Source organism: Hordeum vulgare, chromosome 5H, assembly GCF_904849725.1.
Source record: "Hordeum vulgare subsp. vulgare chromosome 5H, MorexV3_pseudomolecules_assembly, whole genome shotgun sequence".
NCBI lineage: Eukaryota > Viridiplantae > Streptophyta > Magnoliopsida > Poales > Poaceae > Hordeum > Hordeum vulgare.
This window is the reverse complement of record NC_058522.1, coordinates 60,152,108-60,169,145: the sequence shown is the minus strand read 5'-3', so window position 1 is coordinate 60,169,145 and position 17,038 is coordinate 60,152,108. Positions and strand designations below refer to the sequence as shown.

Below are 17,038 nucleotides of genomic sequence, written 5' to 3'. Positions count from 1 at the left end.
AAGATATGCAACTGGAATTCAGGCATAGTGGATCCACCTTTCATGAGTACATCAACGAGTTCTTTGATATCATCCCTGCCCTATGTACTCGCTTTGTGGAGCCTCCACGCATTGACGAACCACATCCAGTAATTGCTACCGATGAACGATTCTATCCATACTTCAAGGTTCTTATCTTGACACTTAAAAAATTCCTTACCTTTCTCCATTAAAATCTCAAAAGTTAATTAGCAAATCTGTTTTTTTACAGAATTGTATAGGTGCTATCGATGGATCCCATGTTCCTATTACCATTGCGCCTGAGAGTGCTGCACCAATTCGGAATAGAAAGGGCACCCTGAGCCAAAACGTAATGATTGCATGTGATTTTGACTTGAAGATCACATTTATATCATGTGGATGGGAGGGGTCTGCAGCAGATGCTAGGGTTCTTCGATCTTAGCCAATAACATACCTCTGGCTGATTTTGTCAATTTACCCAATGATAATGATAACTACCAAGGGAGTAACACCCAAGGCAATGCTTTGCGAGATGAAATTGCAATGCAAATGTGGAATGATTTCCCACATAACTAACTCTTTGTATGTTTGTGGATGTAATTGTCTTTTTCTAATTCAAATGATTAAGTGTCTTTAGTTTGTGTGTTAATTTATTTTATCTCAACATATATGTACGCAAAAGGATCTCCCAAATTCAACTTGGCGCAGGCTGCTGCGTTATTAATAAAGAAAGGACTTCTTGGTGTTAAAATGGATTCACCAAAGGTTAACAAAAAGAGTTCTCCAAAAGGTATTCTTTTTTTGTCACTACAAGACCAATAGTATTTTAATTGAAGACACTTAGCCAATAGACCTTGTGCTTTAATTGGCTTGTGTAGTTGTGAAACAAAGAGCACAATGGAGTTTGGGACTTGAAAAAGGTCTGGTGGAGATACTTATGGAGCATGATACTCCTTACCACCGAGGGCAAAATGGATGGAGCAAGGAAACTTGGAACTTGATGGTGACAAAATTCCATGCAAAACACAAACATGTGAAGTTCTCGAAGTCTCAAATTCAAGATAAGGAGAAGGAGCTCAAAAGAGAATATAGGATGTTAAAAGAAGCCCGGAAGCAAAGCGGTGTTGGCTGGGATGACAAAAGATGTATGATCGAAGCTGACACCGACCTTTGGGACAATCTGACGATTGTAAGTTCTTTAATTCCACCCTTCGATATGGTTAAAAATTTATACCATGCTAATACTCATCTATTACTCTGGTTCTTTGTAGTCATATCCAAGTATCGGGAAATTCAAGAAGAAATCTTTTCCTCTCTTTGACTCGCTAGGAGAACTCTATGATGGTAAGTTTGGTTACTCTTAACTTTGGGACAATCTTCGACATGCTTTGTTGCTTCCTCTTAACTCTGAACTCTGCGTATTGTTTGGTTACTTACATGCATTTTGCAGGGCATACAACTGAGGGTACCTACAGTTTCACATCAATTGCACAACCATCACAAATTGACGAAGACTTTGAAGATGAAATAGAGGTTGAGGAAGTAAAAGAAAGTGATGACTTGGAGATGATGAATCAAGTGCAACATGATGAAGATGACTTGCAAATTCTGGATCAAATGGATGTTGCACATAGGAAGGAGGATGTCAATCCAAGTGAAGAAGTGGGTCGTACAATGGCTGGTACAATGGCTGGTTCAGGAAAGATGCCCCAAAAGAAACCCAAGAAGGAGAAGCGCAAGAACAGTGGTGATGTGATTGCTGGAGCATTAGAGAAGTATATAGAGTTGAAGAAAAGGCAAGTAGATGATGAAGCTACATATTTGGCCAATGAAAAGGCAGATGCAACAAAATTACATGAATTCTCTATCACTAAGTGCATGGATGTGTTGAAAAAAATGGAGGATGTGACCCGCATCGAGAAGATCAAAGCATTCAACGTCTTCAAGGATGCTGCAAACCGTGAGATTTTCATCAATGCCGCTGATGATGATAAAGATACTGCTGTTATGTGGCTTCGGAGCCAAATGTCCCCATGAGGTATGTTCAAGACAGGTAGCAGACATAACTTCTTTGTTATATAATTCTGTGATAGTTGATGGTATATTACATCTCTTCCTTGTTATAATTCTGTGATAGTTGATAAAACTTGCAGACATAACTTCCTTGTTATATAATTCTGTGATATATTAGTTAAATTTTGGGATATTCACCATGTGGAGGCAGTGGTTCAACTCGGATCCTTTTGCAAACGATGTTATGTTTGATAACATAACGTCGAGTGCTCTAGAATTCAGATCTTTAGTTAGTTTTAAACTTGTAGACGTTATGTTTTATCAAACTTGCAGAAGTTATATCTTTAGTTAGATTCACCATGTGGAGGCAGTGGTTCAACTCATATTCTTTTGCAAACTAATATATCTAACTAGAAGGTGCATCTGCAAGTTTAAAACATAAAAAAATAACATAACGTCGAATGTAGGTTCTTTCGTGATAAAACTTGCAAACGATGATGCTTTTATTGCTGCAACTATAAGTTACAGTTTGTAAAAATCTGTACCTGACCGTATCATTTAATAAAAATATGTAATATACCTCATGTAAAATCTGTAAAAATCTGTACCTGACCACCTCGACGTGGTCAAATCTACAGGAGCAGTGGTGGTAGTACAAAAATTAGGTTCATTGTCAAAAACAGCAGTAGTGGTGGTAGTACAGGAGCAGTGGTGGTGGTACAAAAATTAGTACAAAAACAGCAGAAACAGAGCACAGGTGAAGTAGAGCTATCTAAAGGCACAGGTTCATTGCCATGCCCATCCCTGGGTTGAGTATGATCCATCTGTGGCACTTGCAGATGGTTCAGATGATGCCTAGCCAAGAAACAGTCCTGCCTGGTTGCCCTTAACCTGGAAACACAATTTGAATGAACATCAGTAGTGTAGCATTAGATAGCAATGTTACGTCTCCTTGAAACAATGTGTGTGCAGATCAAAAACATATGCTTTCTGATTATGGGTGATCTACTTAACAGTTACACTGACTGCTGTTTGTTTTGTTTTGTTCCGCAGCCTGCACCTATGAGATCGTTGCACTGGCAACAAGCACCCAATGAAGAAAAGCGCAGTCGATGTTAGCCCCTTAGATCTGCCAGAAAGTGGTTCATCTCATAAACTGGCATTTTACCAGCACTCGTTTTGAGCCTCCTGCTGATCTTATGTCATGTAAAATAAAGCAAACTAGGTTGACCTTATTTGGGAGTCGCTTTCTATTTTCAATGCCTACTTGTTGCACAAATGGAATGTTTCATTTCTCCGAGGAGTCAGTTTGCTATTGATGATGACATGATTTTCAATAAATTGTCGACCTCGGATCTTTGATGATGCCCCTTGATGTCTGCTATTTTATGTCATTTGGTGTCTGTTCCAAACCATATCAGCAGTTATTTTATGCCCCTTGATGTCTGCTAAGTTATGTCATTTGGTGTCTGCTATTTTATTTTTTTGATGATGCACCTTCTGGTTAGATATATTAGTTTTAAACCTTATCAGCAGTTATCTGAAAACTTTAGTACCAAACAAGGTCTGGGGTGGGGGATTATTGGGGAATTGAGGGGATTTGGTGGAGGGGAGGGGATCACCAAATCCCCTCCAATCCCCAAGCGTATTTGGTGTGAGAAAACACCAGAGCCGAACAGGGTCTAAGGCATTGTTTGGTACTAGTGTATTTTAGGGAATTTATAGGGATTATTCCGGTCAAACCCCTCAATCCCCACATATCCCATAACACCATTTGGTTCTAGTGTATTTGACATCTTTCATCCCCACATTTCCCCTCAAATCCCCAAATTATAGTGCATTTTTCTCAATACCCAATACACTACCCCTACCTAGTGTATTGGGGATAAATGGGGATTTGAAGGGATTGGGTGAAGGTTGGGGTTTCACCCAATCCCTTGGGGGATTATCCCCACCAATCTCCTCAAAAACACTAGTACCAAACAAGGCCTAAAAGTGGTCACACCTTTATAATTTTTGTGTTTTAAGGTTTCGATAGAAAAAAGTGTCGAGAACAGATATCGTAAAAGTGGTCCAACCCGTAATTTTTTAAAGGGCATAAAAAATCCACACCCGAAACACTTATATTTATAGACTCGAAGGCCGTTCGTCTCTCGTATACCGGTCAAACATTGTCGGAGCAATCACGCTGCCACGGAAATTGCCGGAACCAACTCGTTGGAATTCATCACCGCACACCGGAAAAGGCCATTGGTCGCCGGAATCGATCGCCGCCTGCTCGAATAGGATGAGCTATGTTAAGAATAATCTAGACTCAACTAGATATCATTGTAACAATCGGTTTAAGCTAGAGATAAAGCTAAAACAAACTTGTGTAGTTTGTTTAGGTTCGAAGTTGTCCTCTTACCATCTTGTACTCAAAGTTTTTTACTTGTGAATGTCGTGATCATGGGCTATTCAGATCCTATATAAACTCTGGAGCCTACCTAGGTACGTTGGTACGCTTCCCAATTTACATGGTATAGGAGCCATCCTTCTTAAATACATCTAGCTTTCCTTCCACAGCCATGGCCTCCTCATCCCAAGCCCCTGTCAACCTCCTCACCAGCGAAATCACCGATAAATTAACTCGTGAAAATTACCTTCTGTTGAAGACTCAATTCCTTCACCAGATCCGAGCCGCCTCTCTCTATGAATACCTTGATGGATCCATGCCCGTACGAGAGAAGTTCATCACCACCACCGACAAGGAGGGCAAGCCCACGAGCGCCCCAACCCACCTCACGCGATCTGGATCATCCAAGATTAGCACGTGCTCGTATATATGCTGAACTCTGTCTCCAAGGAGGTCCTCACGCAGATTGTGTCGGTCGAGACAACACACTCGCCTTGGACTCCATTGAAGAACATGTTCTCTTCGCAGTCCCGCTCTCGCATCAACATGCGCATCGCCCTGACCAATGCACAGAAGGGAACTCTATTCGTTCCTGCCTACTTTGCCCGGATGCGGTGATGAGCTTGCGGCTTGCTTCACAACCCATGCAAGACAAGGAACTTATCTCCTTCATCCTAGCTGACCTCGACCTTGACTAAGACCCTCTGGTATCTGCCCTTGATGCACGCACTGAGCCCATCACTCTTGATGCTTTATACTCGCAGATGGCAAACTTTGATCAGCGGGTGGAATTGTTCCAAGGCTCTGGCAGCAATGGTGGCTTCAAATCATCCGTGAATGCTGCAACACGTGGGTGTGGACGCCAGAGTGGATGTGGGACATCCCATGGATGAGGTGGTGGATGTGGCAATCTTGGCCAAATTAAGTCGCGACTATACCAACGATAATGCCCCTTCCTCCTACAACACCAACAGGGGGGAGGGGCATCTTGCGGACCAGGAGTACCAGGACCACATGGTGGTGGCTTCCGCAATGACAACCGGGCCCAATGACAGATCTGCAACAAGCCAGGACACATCGCTATGGAGTGTTGGTACCGGTTCACGGAGGACTACCTTCCAGAAGAGAAGGTGGGCGCGTCCGCAACAACAAGCTCCTACGAGATAGACACAAATTGGTATGCGGAGAACGAGAAGCTCACCATCCGTGACAAGTATCATGCCGCAAGTCTCTGTTCCGACGGAAGGCCTCTAGAGCTCCATTTTGGTACTTTGTCGCACGGGAATCGATCATGGAGGGCTTCTTCATCCACCTTGCTGCCCTCATGATGATGTGTGAGTAGTTCATCACATACCTACCGACGTCAGCTGTGCTTCCCTGGCAATGGCTCCAGAAAAGGGTTGATCCTGCAATCTCTGGCGTTAGCTAGATGAATGCTTATGACAACGAACCTTCTCCTGCAACGACACCAGAAGAATGCTGCTAGCACTCCCCGGCAATGAAACTGGAAGAACGTTGTTGATGGCCCACCAGCACGTGGGTTCGCAGCAGTTTTCGAGGGTAGAGTATTCGACCCAATTTGTAGATAAGCCTTAGGAGGTGAGAGTATACTCTCAAGTATTAGCAGCTGAATTTGTCAGATTCAACCACACCTGAAAGATTAGTATCTGCAAGCACAGGAGTAACAGCAAAGTAGTATGATAACAACGGGGTCAGAAACGATCTGTTGACAGCAGACTATTCCTAACGATTGTATCAATGGCGCTTCCGTTTCCGCGTTGACGAAAGTTGTCAATTCCCGTCAACGGTCAGGCGAATCAACAGTGTAACAGGTAGTAGCAGTGTAACGAGCAATAGCAGTGGCAAGGAATAACAGTAGTGACAGCAGTAGCAAGTAGCAACAGTAGCAAGCGATAGTAGTAGCAACAGTAGCAGCAGAGCAAGACAAGTAACAGCAGTAGCAACAATAGTAGCAGCAGAGCAAGACAAGTAACAACAGTAGCAACAGTAGTAGCAGCAGCAGAGCAAGACAAGTAATAACAGTAGTAACAGTAGGACAAACTCGTAGGCAATGGGTCGGTGATTTGTTTGGATGCAACAGTAGGACAAACTCGTAGGCAATGGGTCGGTGATTTGTTTGGATGCAACAGTAGGACAAACTCGTAGGCAATGGGTCCGTGATTTGTTTCGATGATATTCATCGTGCAATAGCTATAACACGGAGAGATAAGTGGCTAGCTCCCGTTCGTCAATGTGATGTAGGCATGCATTCCGTGTGTCGTCATACGTGCTTAGGGAAAAGAACTTGCATGACATCTATTGTCCATCCCTCCCGTGGCAGCGGGGTCCAAAAGGAAACTACGGGATATTAAGGTTCTCCTTTTAATAAAGAACCAGACCAACGCATTAGCACTTGGTGAACACATGAACTCCTCAAACTATGGTCATCACCGGGAGTGGTTCCGGTTATTGTCACTCCGGGGTTGCCGGATCATAACACATAGTAGGTAACTACAACTTGCAAGATCGGATCTAAAACACACATATATTGGTGAAAACATAATAATTTCAGATCTGAAATCATGGCACTCGGCCCTAGTGACAAGCATTAAGCATGGCAAAGTAGTAGCAACATCAAATCTCAGAACATAGTGGATACTAGGGATCAATCCCCATCAAAACTAACTCGATTACATGATAGATCTCATCCTACTCATCACCGCCCAGCGAGCCTACGAATAGATTACTCACGAACGACGAAGAGCTTCATGGAATTGGAGAGGGAAGAAGGTTGATGATGACGATGGCGACGATTTCCCCTCTCCGGAGCCCAAGACGGACTCCAGATCTGCCCTCCAGATGAAGAACAGGTGGTGGCGGCGCCTCCGTATTGAAAACGCGACGAAAACTTCTCTTTTTATTTTTTTCGGGACGAAAGACAACTTATAGAGCTGGAGTTGGGGGCGGCAGGTGCCTGTGGGCCCCACAAGCCTGCCCACCGCCACCAGGGGGTGGTGGCGGAGCAGGGGCTTGTGGCCCACTGGTCCACCCCCTGAGGTGGATCCTGGCGCAGGTATTTTTGATATTTTCCAAAACTGCTCCCCGTAAATTTTCGGGACGTTTGGAGAACTTTGATTTCTGCACAAAAATAATACCAAGGCAATTCTGCTGAAAACAACGTCAGTCCAGGTTAGTTCCATTCAAATCATGCAAATTATAGTCCAAAACAAGGGCAAAAGAGTTTGGAAAAGTAGATACGTTGGAGACGTATCAACTCCCCCAAGCTTATAACCTTGCTTGTCCTCAAGCAACTCAGTTGACAAACTGAGAGAGAAAGACAAACTTTGACAAACTCTGTTTGATCTTGTTGTTGCAACTATGTCTAACTCATAACCAGAATTTCAGCAAGATCACAAGTTAACCACATAAGCAAATGACACAAAGGTCTCACGGTAAACTAATATCAATGGCATAATCAGCTAACGAGCAAATAATAATGAGTTTCAAATACCAACACTTCAATTAAAACAAGCATGAAGCAATATGAATAGGTGGTATCTCGCTAGCTCTTTCTGAGACCGCAAAACATAAATGCAGAGCACTTTCAAAGATCAAGGGCTGACTAAACATTGTAATTCATAGCAACGAAGATCCAGTCATAGTCATACTCAATATCAATCTAAAGCAAAGCATAAAAATGACAGAGGTGCTCTCTTATTGGTGCTTATATAAGAGGAGGATGACTCAACAGGAAAATAAATAGACAGGCCCTTTGCAGAGGCAAGCATTGATTTGCAGAGGTGCCAGAGCTCAAGCTTTGAAAACAGAGATAATAATTTTGGGTGGCATGCTTTCATTGTCAACGCAATGACCAAGAGTTCTCAATATCTTCCATGCTACTCATGCTATAGGCGGTTCCCAAATAGAAAAGTAAAGTTTTAACTCCCCCACCCCCAATCAATCACACTCCACGGCTAGCCGAATCCTCGGGTACCGTCCATACTAACATCAATCCGGGGGAGTCTTGTTTTATAGTTATGTTTTCGATTTAAGCATGGAACTGGGCATCCCAAATACCGGCCCCTTTCTCGTGAATGACTGTGAATAAACACATGTCGAGGATAACACTCCTAGCATGGAAGATACCGATAGCCCTCTGTCACCACATGAGCGGTTCGGGCATGCAAAACATATTATTTCTTGAAGGTTTAGAGAGTGGCACATGCAAATTTACTTGGAACGGCAGGTAGATACCGCAAATAGGTAGGTATGGTGGACTCTCATGGAAAAACTTTTGGGTTTATGGAAGTGGATGCACAAGCATCATTCCCGCTTAGTACAAGTGAAGGCTAGCAAAAGACTGGGAAGCGACCAACTAGAGAGCGACAACAGTCATCAAGATGCAATGAGTTTGACTAACATTGAATGCAAGCATGAGCAGGATATGAATCACCATGAACACGAACATCATAGAGGCTAGCTATGTTGATTTTGTTTCAACTACATGCATGAACATGCGCCAAGTCAAGCCACTTGAAACATTCAAAGGAGAATACCATCCTATCATACTACATCATAGTCATCTCAAAATCTATGTTGGCAATCAAGACAAACCATTATAAGCTCTCAGCTAAATAAGCATGGCATCAGAAACTATGATCTCTAAATTGTCATTGGAAACATGGTTCTCTCACAACAAAGCTAAATTTGGGTCGACAAGCTACTCATATTTACAAAAACAAAATAGATAGAGTTCATACCAGCTTTTCAGTCTCAGTCACTTCATCATATATCATCATTGTTGCCTTTCATTTGCAAGATCGAACGATCAAAACGATAATAAGCGCATTGGACTAAGCTGAATCTGCAGGCAAACACAAAGGAGAAGACAAAATAATATGGCTCTATGAAAGCTAAGCAGGTAAGCATGTAAGAACCAATAAGCATCGTAACCAATATCTTCTACCTTGACACAAAGAAAAAGAAAACTATTTACACGAGAAAGCTCCCAACAATCAAAACAAGAAAGAAAAATATTTTTGGTTTTCTCAAAAGGACACAAAACAAGAAAACAAAAAGAAACTAGTATGGATAATACAGTGGCAAAGTGTAAACACCGGCTAACAAAGTGAAATCATAAGCATGAATGTAAAGTCGGCGAGAACACGTACTCCCCCAAGCTTAGGCTTTTGGCCTAGCTTGGTCTACTCCCATGGATGATCCTGGCGAAACCCAAAGTCATAATGGGTGTTATACGGGAGTGCTGCAGTCACTGCCTGAATAGCTGTCTCGCGAAGTCGAGAAGCAGTCGTCTCCCTCTCATACTCCTGTGCCTCTCCTATGGTTATGTAGTATCTTCGTTTAACCCGAAAGTCAAAGAAAGCAGGAGCGGGAAGGGTAATATGGAAAACACGCTGCCGGTTAAATATCAAGCGGTATAGAAGAGATCCATGATCTCTCTCAAGGAACTGGTAGCGTGTTAGAGCGACACGATCAAGGTAGGCTGTACGGAGAGGAGGGTCTTCTGGACGGATGGATACTCCCAGAAAATTTGCTAAGCATGTAGAAAAACTCCGCCAAAGAAATCCCCCTCACTGGCATTTTTATTCAGCCTCCTTGCTATAATAGCTCTCATATTGAAGCTCCTGTCACCTGTTACTGCACTCTTAAGGATACTAAGGCCGGAAGCGCATAGGTGACAATGTGCACCCTTGCCGTTAATGCACCTACCTATGAAGAGGGCAAGGTAGTGCAAGGCAGGGAAATGGATACTTCCTATGGTGGCTTGCGTGATATCTCTGGTTTCTCCAACAGTTATATTAGAGACAAAGTCTCTGACCGAAGACTTAGGAGGATCAATAACACTACCTCCATCGGGTATCTTGCAAATCCTATTGAAATCCTCCGGACCCACGGCATAGGATTTATCGTACAGATCAAATAGTATGGATGACTCATGGCCAGCTAAAAATTTAAATCTACGCACGAAAGAGGCAGTGAGCATAGCATACTGTTCACATTTATCTGAAAGGAATTCTTCTAACCCGGCATTGCGGACAAGTGCATCAAACTCATCCTTGAAGCCTGCTTCGATCATGAACTCATCGGAAGGCCATTCACATGGTTGCACCGGTGCGTCCCTTAGTTGAAAAGGTTTGGGCTCCAGAAAAGAGAGGCTGGGACCCTTCTTACTTGAGGAACCACCATGAAACTTCCTCCTGAACATAATTTCCTTTTGCTGAAATTTTTGAAGTTCAAGAGAAAAGTGAATGAGGACCAACCATACCTGGTAGCAACTACTCCTACTAGTGCCTAGAGACCGTATCACGCGCTAAAACTACTTGGGACCAGCTAAAATCAACTTTTATAGCTCAAGAACAGGGTCACCAAGGTAGCAAGAATTCGCGAAGGATAAAGCACTAGAGCAAAAACTAATTGGACCAATGGAGGAGTCACTTACCAAGGAGTAATTTCCCCAAAACAGTTCGGAGAATGGTGCTTTGAGCAAGGAGATCGAAAATCACAGCCAAATGAGCAAGAACACGGGTTTGAGCTGCGAAACAATTTTTTCTAGAGGTGGAAGAAGAGGCTGAGAGCTGGAGTGAGTGGAGGGGGTGCCTATGGGGCCCACAAGCTAGCACCCCGCCACCAGGGGGTAGGTGGCGGTGGGGGGGGGCTTGTGGCCCACTGGTCAGGCCCCCTGACCAGCTCTCAGGCCTAGAAATTTTAAAAAATTCCAGAAAAAATCATACTAAATTTTCAGGACCGACGGAGAACTTTTATTTTCGAGGTATTTTTCTCGAGGACGCTAAAACAGAAAACAGGAAAAGCTAAACTAATTCTATCATTTTTCTTCTAAGCAAAAGAAAATGAAGACTCAAAACAGAGGTATGTGACTCTTTGATTCGTCCGTTTCATGGTCATCGAAAGAAATCCGTCAATGGGATTGATCAAGTCCTTATGAAAAAACCTTCTCGAATCGCAAGAGAGAATGGAGAATATTCTAATAGCAACTAAGTCACCTCAATGGGGATATGAATCTCCCCAACTAGCAAATCATACTTCATCTTGACACGAGGAATAGGGCATTCAAAGCTCCCAATGAGAATCGATGAAGTCTTTTCGATAGCATTGATGCAATGTACTTGATATCATTTCTTCGGAAGTGCACTGTGTGCTCATTACCATTGACTTGGAAAGTGACATTGCCTTTGTTGCAATCTATAACTGCCCCTGCAGTGTTTAAAAAGGGTCTTCCGAGGATGATAGCCATGGCATCGTCCTCGGGAATATCCAAGATAACAAAGTCTGTTAAGATAGTGGTATTAGCAACCACAACAGGCACATCCTCGCAAACGCCGATAGGGAAAGCAGTTGATTTGTCGGCCATTTGCAGAGAAATTTCAGTGGGTGTCAACTTATCCAACTCAAGTCTACAATAAAGAGAAAGCGGCATAACACTAACACCGGCTCCAAGGTCACATAAGGTAGTTCTTATGTAGTTTCCTTTAATGGAGCAAGGTATAGTGGGCACTCCGGGATCACCAAGTTTCTTAGGAGTTCCACCTTTAAAAGTGTAATTGGCAAGCATGGTGGAGACCTCAAGATCTGGTATCTTCCATTTATTAGTCACGAATCTTTCATGTACTTGGCATATAGAGAAATCTTGAGCATATTAGTTAACCGCATCTGCAGAAAGACAGGTCTTATCATCTCAACGAAGCGCCCAAAATCCTCATCATCCTTTTTCTTGGATGGCTTAGGAGGAAAGGGCATAGGTCTCTAAACCCATGGCTCTCTTTCTTTACCATGCTTCCTAGCAGTAAAGTCATTCTTGTCGTATCTCTTAGGTTGTGGATTACCAGGATTAACCGTAGGTTCAATCTCCACATCCTCATCATGGCTAGGTTGAGCATTATTATGAACATCAATGTCCATATTGTCACCAGGTTCATGTTCATCACCTGATTGTGTTTCTGCATCAGACGCAGAGATATCATTAGGTTCTTCATGTGTGACATTATTCGGTTAACTAGCGTGCAGGTTTCTATCATCCTTCTTCTTCTCCTTAGGATGACTAGGTGTATCAGCATTGATTCCTTGAGAATCTTGATCAATTCTCTTAGGATGACCTTCAAGATACAAAGGTTCCTCAGTCATTTTGCCTCCTCTAGTAATGACTCTGACAGAGTTGTCATTTAATTCATTGAGCATGTCATTCTGAGCTTTAAGTACTTGTTCTACCTGAGTAGTAATCATAGAGGCATGTTTACTCAGAAGCTTCAGAGCATTGACATTTCTGTCTACACAAGCACTTAGATGGCTAAGCATACGAGCACTTTGTTCCAAATGTCTGCTAACATAATCATTGAAACTCTGTTGTTTGGCAACAAAGTTGTCAAATTCATCAAAGCATAGGCTAGCAGGTTTATCAAAAGGAATATCACTCTCGTCAAATCTACGCAAAGAATTCACTTCTACTACCTGTATCGGGTTATCGAGACCGTGGATCTCTTCGATAGGTGGTAGATTTTTGACATCTTCAGATCTAATGCCTTTCTCTTGCATAGATTTCTTGGCTTCTTGCATATCTTTGAGACTGAGGAATAGAATACCTCTTTTCTTGGGAGTTGGATTAGGAGGTGGTTCGGGAATAGTCCAAGCATTATCGTTGATCAAGAGGTTATTCAGCAGGGTCTCAGCTTGTTCTACAATTCGTTCCCTAAAAGCACAACCGACACAACTATCTAGGTGGTCTCTAGAGGCATCGGTAAGTCCATTATAGAGGATATCAAGTATCTCGTTCTTCTTAAGAGGGTGATAAGGCAAAGCATTCTGTAGCTGGACGAGCCGCCCCCAAGCTTGTGGAAGACTCTCTTCTTGGAATTGAGCAAAGTTGTATATTTCCTGCAAGGCAGCTTGCTTCTTATGGGCAGGGAAATATTTCTCACAAAAGTAATAGACCATCTCCTGGGGACTACGCACACATCCAGGAGCAAGAGAGGTGAACCAGGCTTTAGCATCATCCTTTAGAGAGAAAGGAAACAACTTATGGATATAGTAGTGGCGGATGTTCTCCTCATTAGTGAAAAGGTGGGCTATTTCGGATAGTTTGGCAAGATGGGCTATGACCGTCTCAGACTCATAACCGTGAAAAGGATCATATTCGACTAGAGAGATTATCTCATGGTCGACAGAGAATACATAATCCTTATTGGTGACAAAGATAGGCGAAGTGGCAAACTTCGGATCATTTTTCATCCTAACTTCCCGAGATTTTTCTTTCCACTTGAGAACTAATTTCTCAGCGTCATAGGCATCCTTACACGCAAGAAAATCCTCAGCTATCTCTCCCTCCATAACGTAACCCTCATGTATAACAAGCAATTCATATCTAGGAGAGCTAGATCTAACAGGAGAAAAAGCAGGTTCTATCTCAGTAGCATTAGCAGTATCAGAAGCATCACGAGCATTGGCAGTAACTCTAGCAATATGAGCATCAAGGAACGCTCTCAGTGAAACATCAGGCAAAGGAGTATCAAGCATAGCATCATCAGGCATAGTAGCATCTCTAGCATCATCAGGCAAAGCAGTATCAAGCATAGCATCTCTAGCAGTATCAAGCATAGTATCAAGCACAACATCATCATGCATAATATCAAGCATAGCATCTCTAGCAGTATCACAAGCATCATCAAGCACAGGCGACATATCAACATTTCTAGCAGGAGGTGATGTCGCAAACTTACTCATAACTGAAGGTGAATCAAGTGAAGAGCTAGATGGCAATTCCTTACCTCCCCTCGTAGTTGAGGGCAAAACTTTGGTCTTCGGATCCTTCAGATTCTTCATAGTGATCAGCAGATATAAATCCCAAGTGACTCAGAGAATATAGCAATACCTCCCCGGCAACGACGCCAGAAAAATGCTGACGTCAGCTGTGCTTGCCTGGCAATGGCTCCAGAAAAGGACTGATCCTCCAATCTCTGACGTTAGCTAGACGAATGCTTATGACAACGAACCTTCTCGTGCAAAGGCACCAGAAGAATGCTGCTAGCACTCCCCGGCAATGAAACTGGAAGAACGTTGTTGATGGCCCACCAACGCGTGGGTTCGCAGCAGTTTTCGAGGGTAGAGTATTCGACCCAATTTGTAGATAAGCCTTAGGAGGTGAGAGTATACTCTCAAGTATTAGCAGCTGAATTTTTCAGATTCAACCACACCTGAAAGATTAGTATCTGCAAGCACAGTAGTAACAACAAAGTAGTATGATAACAACGGTGTCAGAAACGATCTGTTGACAGCAGACTATTCCTAACGATTGTATCAATGGCGCTTCCGTTGCCGCGTTGAGGGAAGTTGTCAATTCCCATCAACGGTCAGGCGAATCAACAATGTAACATGTAGTAGCAGTGTAATGAGCAATAACAGTGGCAAGGAACAACAGTAGTGACAACAGTAGCAAGCGATAGTAGTAGCAACAATAGCAGCAGAGCAAGACAAGTAACAGCAGTAGCAACAGTAGTAGCAGTAGAGCAAGACAAGTAACAACAGTAGCAATAGTAGTAGCAGCAGCAGCGCAAGACAAGTAACAACAGTAGTAACAGTAGGACAAACTCATAGGCAATGGGGCGGTGATTTGTTTGGATGCAACAGTAGGACAAACTCGTAGGCAATGGGTCGGTGATTTGTTTGGATGCAACAGTAGGACAAACTCGTAGGCAATGGGTCCGTGATTTGTTTCGATGATATTCATCATGCAACAGCTATAACACGGAGAGATAAGTGGCTAGCTCCCGTTCGTCAATGTGATGTAGGCATGCATTCCGTGTGTCGTCATACGTGCTTAGGGAAAAGAACTTGCATGACATCTATTGTCCATCCCTCCCGTGGCAGCGGGGTCCAAAAGGAAACTACGGGATATTAAGGTTCTCCTTTTAATAAAGAACCAGACCAACGCATTAGCACTTGGTGAACACATGAACTCCTCAAACTATGGTCATCACCGGGAGTGGTTCCGGTTATTGTCACTCCGGGGTTGCCGGATCATAACACATAGTAGGTAACTACAACTTGCAAGATCGGATCTAAAACACACATATATTTGTGATAACATAATAATTTCAGATCTGAAATCATGGCACTCGGGCCCTAGTGGCAAGCATTAAGCATGGCAAAGTAGTAGCAACATCAAATCTCAGAACATAGTGGATACTAGGGATCAATCCCCATCAAAACTAACTCGATTACATGATAGATCTCATCCTACTCATCACCGCCCAACGAGCCTACGAATAGATTACTCACGAACGACAAAGAGCTTCATGGAATTGGAGAGGGAAGAAGGTTGATGATGACGATGGCGACGATTTCCCCTCTCCGGAGCCCAAGACGGACTCCAGATCTGCCCTCCAGATGAAGAACAGGTGGTGGCGGCGCCTCCGTCTCGAAAACGCGATGAAAACTTCTATTTTTATTTTTTGGGACGAAAGACAACTTATAGAGCTGGAGTTGGGGGCGGCAGGTGCCTGTGGGCCCCACAAGCCTGCCCACCACCACAAGGGGGGTGGTGGCGGTGTAGGGGCTTGTGGCCCACTGGCCCACCCCCTGAGGTGGATCCTAGCGCATGTATTTTTGATATTTTCCAAAATTTCTCCCCGTAAATTTTCTGGACGTTTGGAGAACTTTGATTTCTGCACAAAAATAACACCAAGGCAATTCTGCTGAAAACAACGTCAGTCCAGGTTAGTTCCATTTAAATCATGCAAATTATAGTCCAAAACATGGGCAAAAGAGTTTGGAAAAGTCGATACGTTGGAGACGTATCACCTACCGGTCCATAGCAGTACCTAGATGGTATATCTCTCTCTTTCTTTGATCTTCAATACAATGACCACCACATCTTCGCTTTGATCCATATGTGATGTAACTCTTTTGTACGGTGCGTTTGTTGGGATCCAATGAATTATGGGTTTATGTTTAGATTATTCATGATAAATATTTGAGTCTCCTCTGATATATATATATATATAATATGATACTTATGTGTATGATTATGATAGCTTCGTAATTCTCTCGAGTCTATTGAGATAGTTTGGCCAACAAGATTGCTATTTCTTCGACGAGAGAGGTGTGTTGTAGTAGGTTCAACCTAGCGAGTTTCTATATCCCAGTGATAGAAGGGGACAAGTTGCGTCTTTGTGTTGCTGCTACTAAGGGTAAAACGATGAGATTTATTCATGTTAGTTGAGTTTACTTTGTCTACATCATGACATCTTACTCCAAGTATTACTTCGTTCGTCATGAACTTAATACATAAAGAGTCAAGCATAGAAGCACTCCTGAAGTATAGGTGCAGGAAGGAGTTGATCTATTTATTTATGGATGTGATGCCTATATTTACATGGTCATTACCGTGAAAATCGCATAACTATTCGCTGTTCCATCAATTGCCCAACAATAATTTGTTTACCCACCGTATGCTTATTTTCATGACAGATGCCACTCGGGAAAGCTATGCCCCCCGGGTTTATTCACAACATATAGCTAAAACCTCCACCACCTTGCTGCCATTTATTTTATTTTATTTTATTTTGCATTTTACAATTATCTACGCACCTCATTTGCTTG

General features: G+C 42.9%; 1 non-coding gene across 1 annotated transcript; it reads left to right on the top strand.

Moving 5' to 3' along the window:
* Positions 1–5,049: 5,049 nt before the first annotated feature.
* Positions 5,050–5,188, top strand: LOC123400547. Its single transcript, XR_006610780.1, has one exon. It is a non-coding gene; the product is annotated as a small nucleolar RNA Z247 (small nucleolar RNA).
* Positions 5,189–17,038: the final 11,850 nt, after the last annotated feature.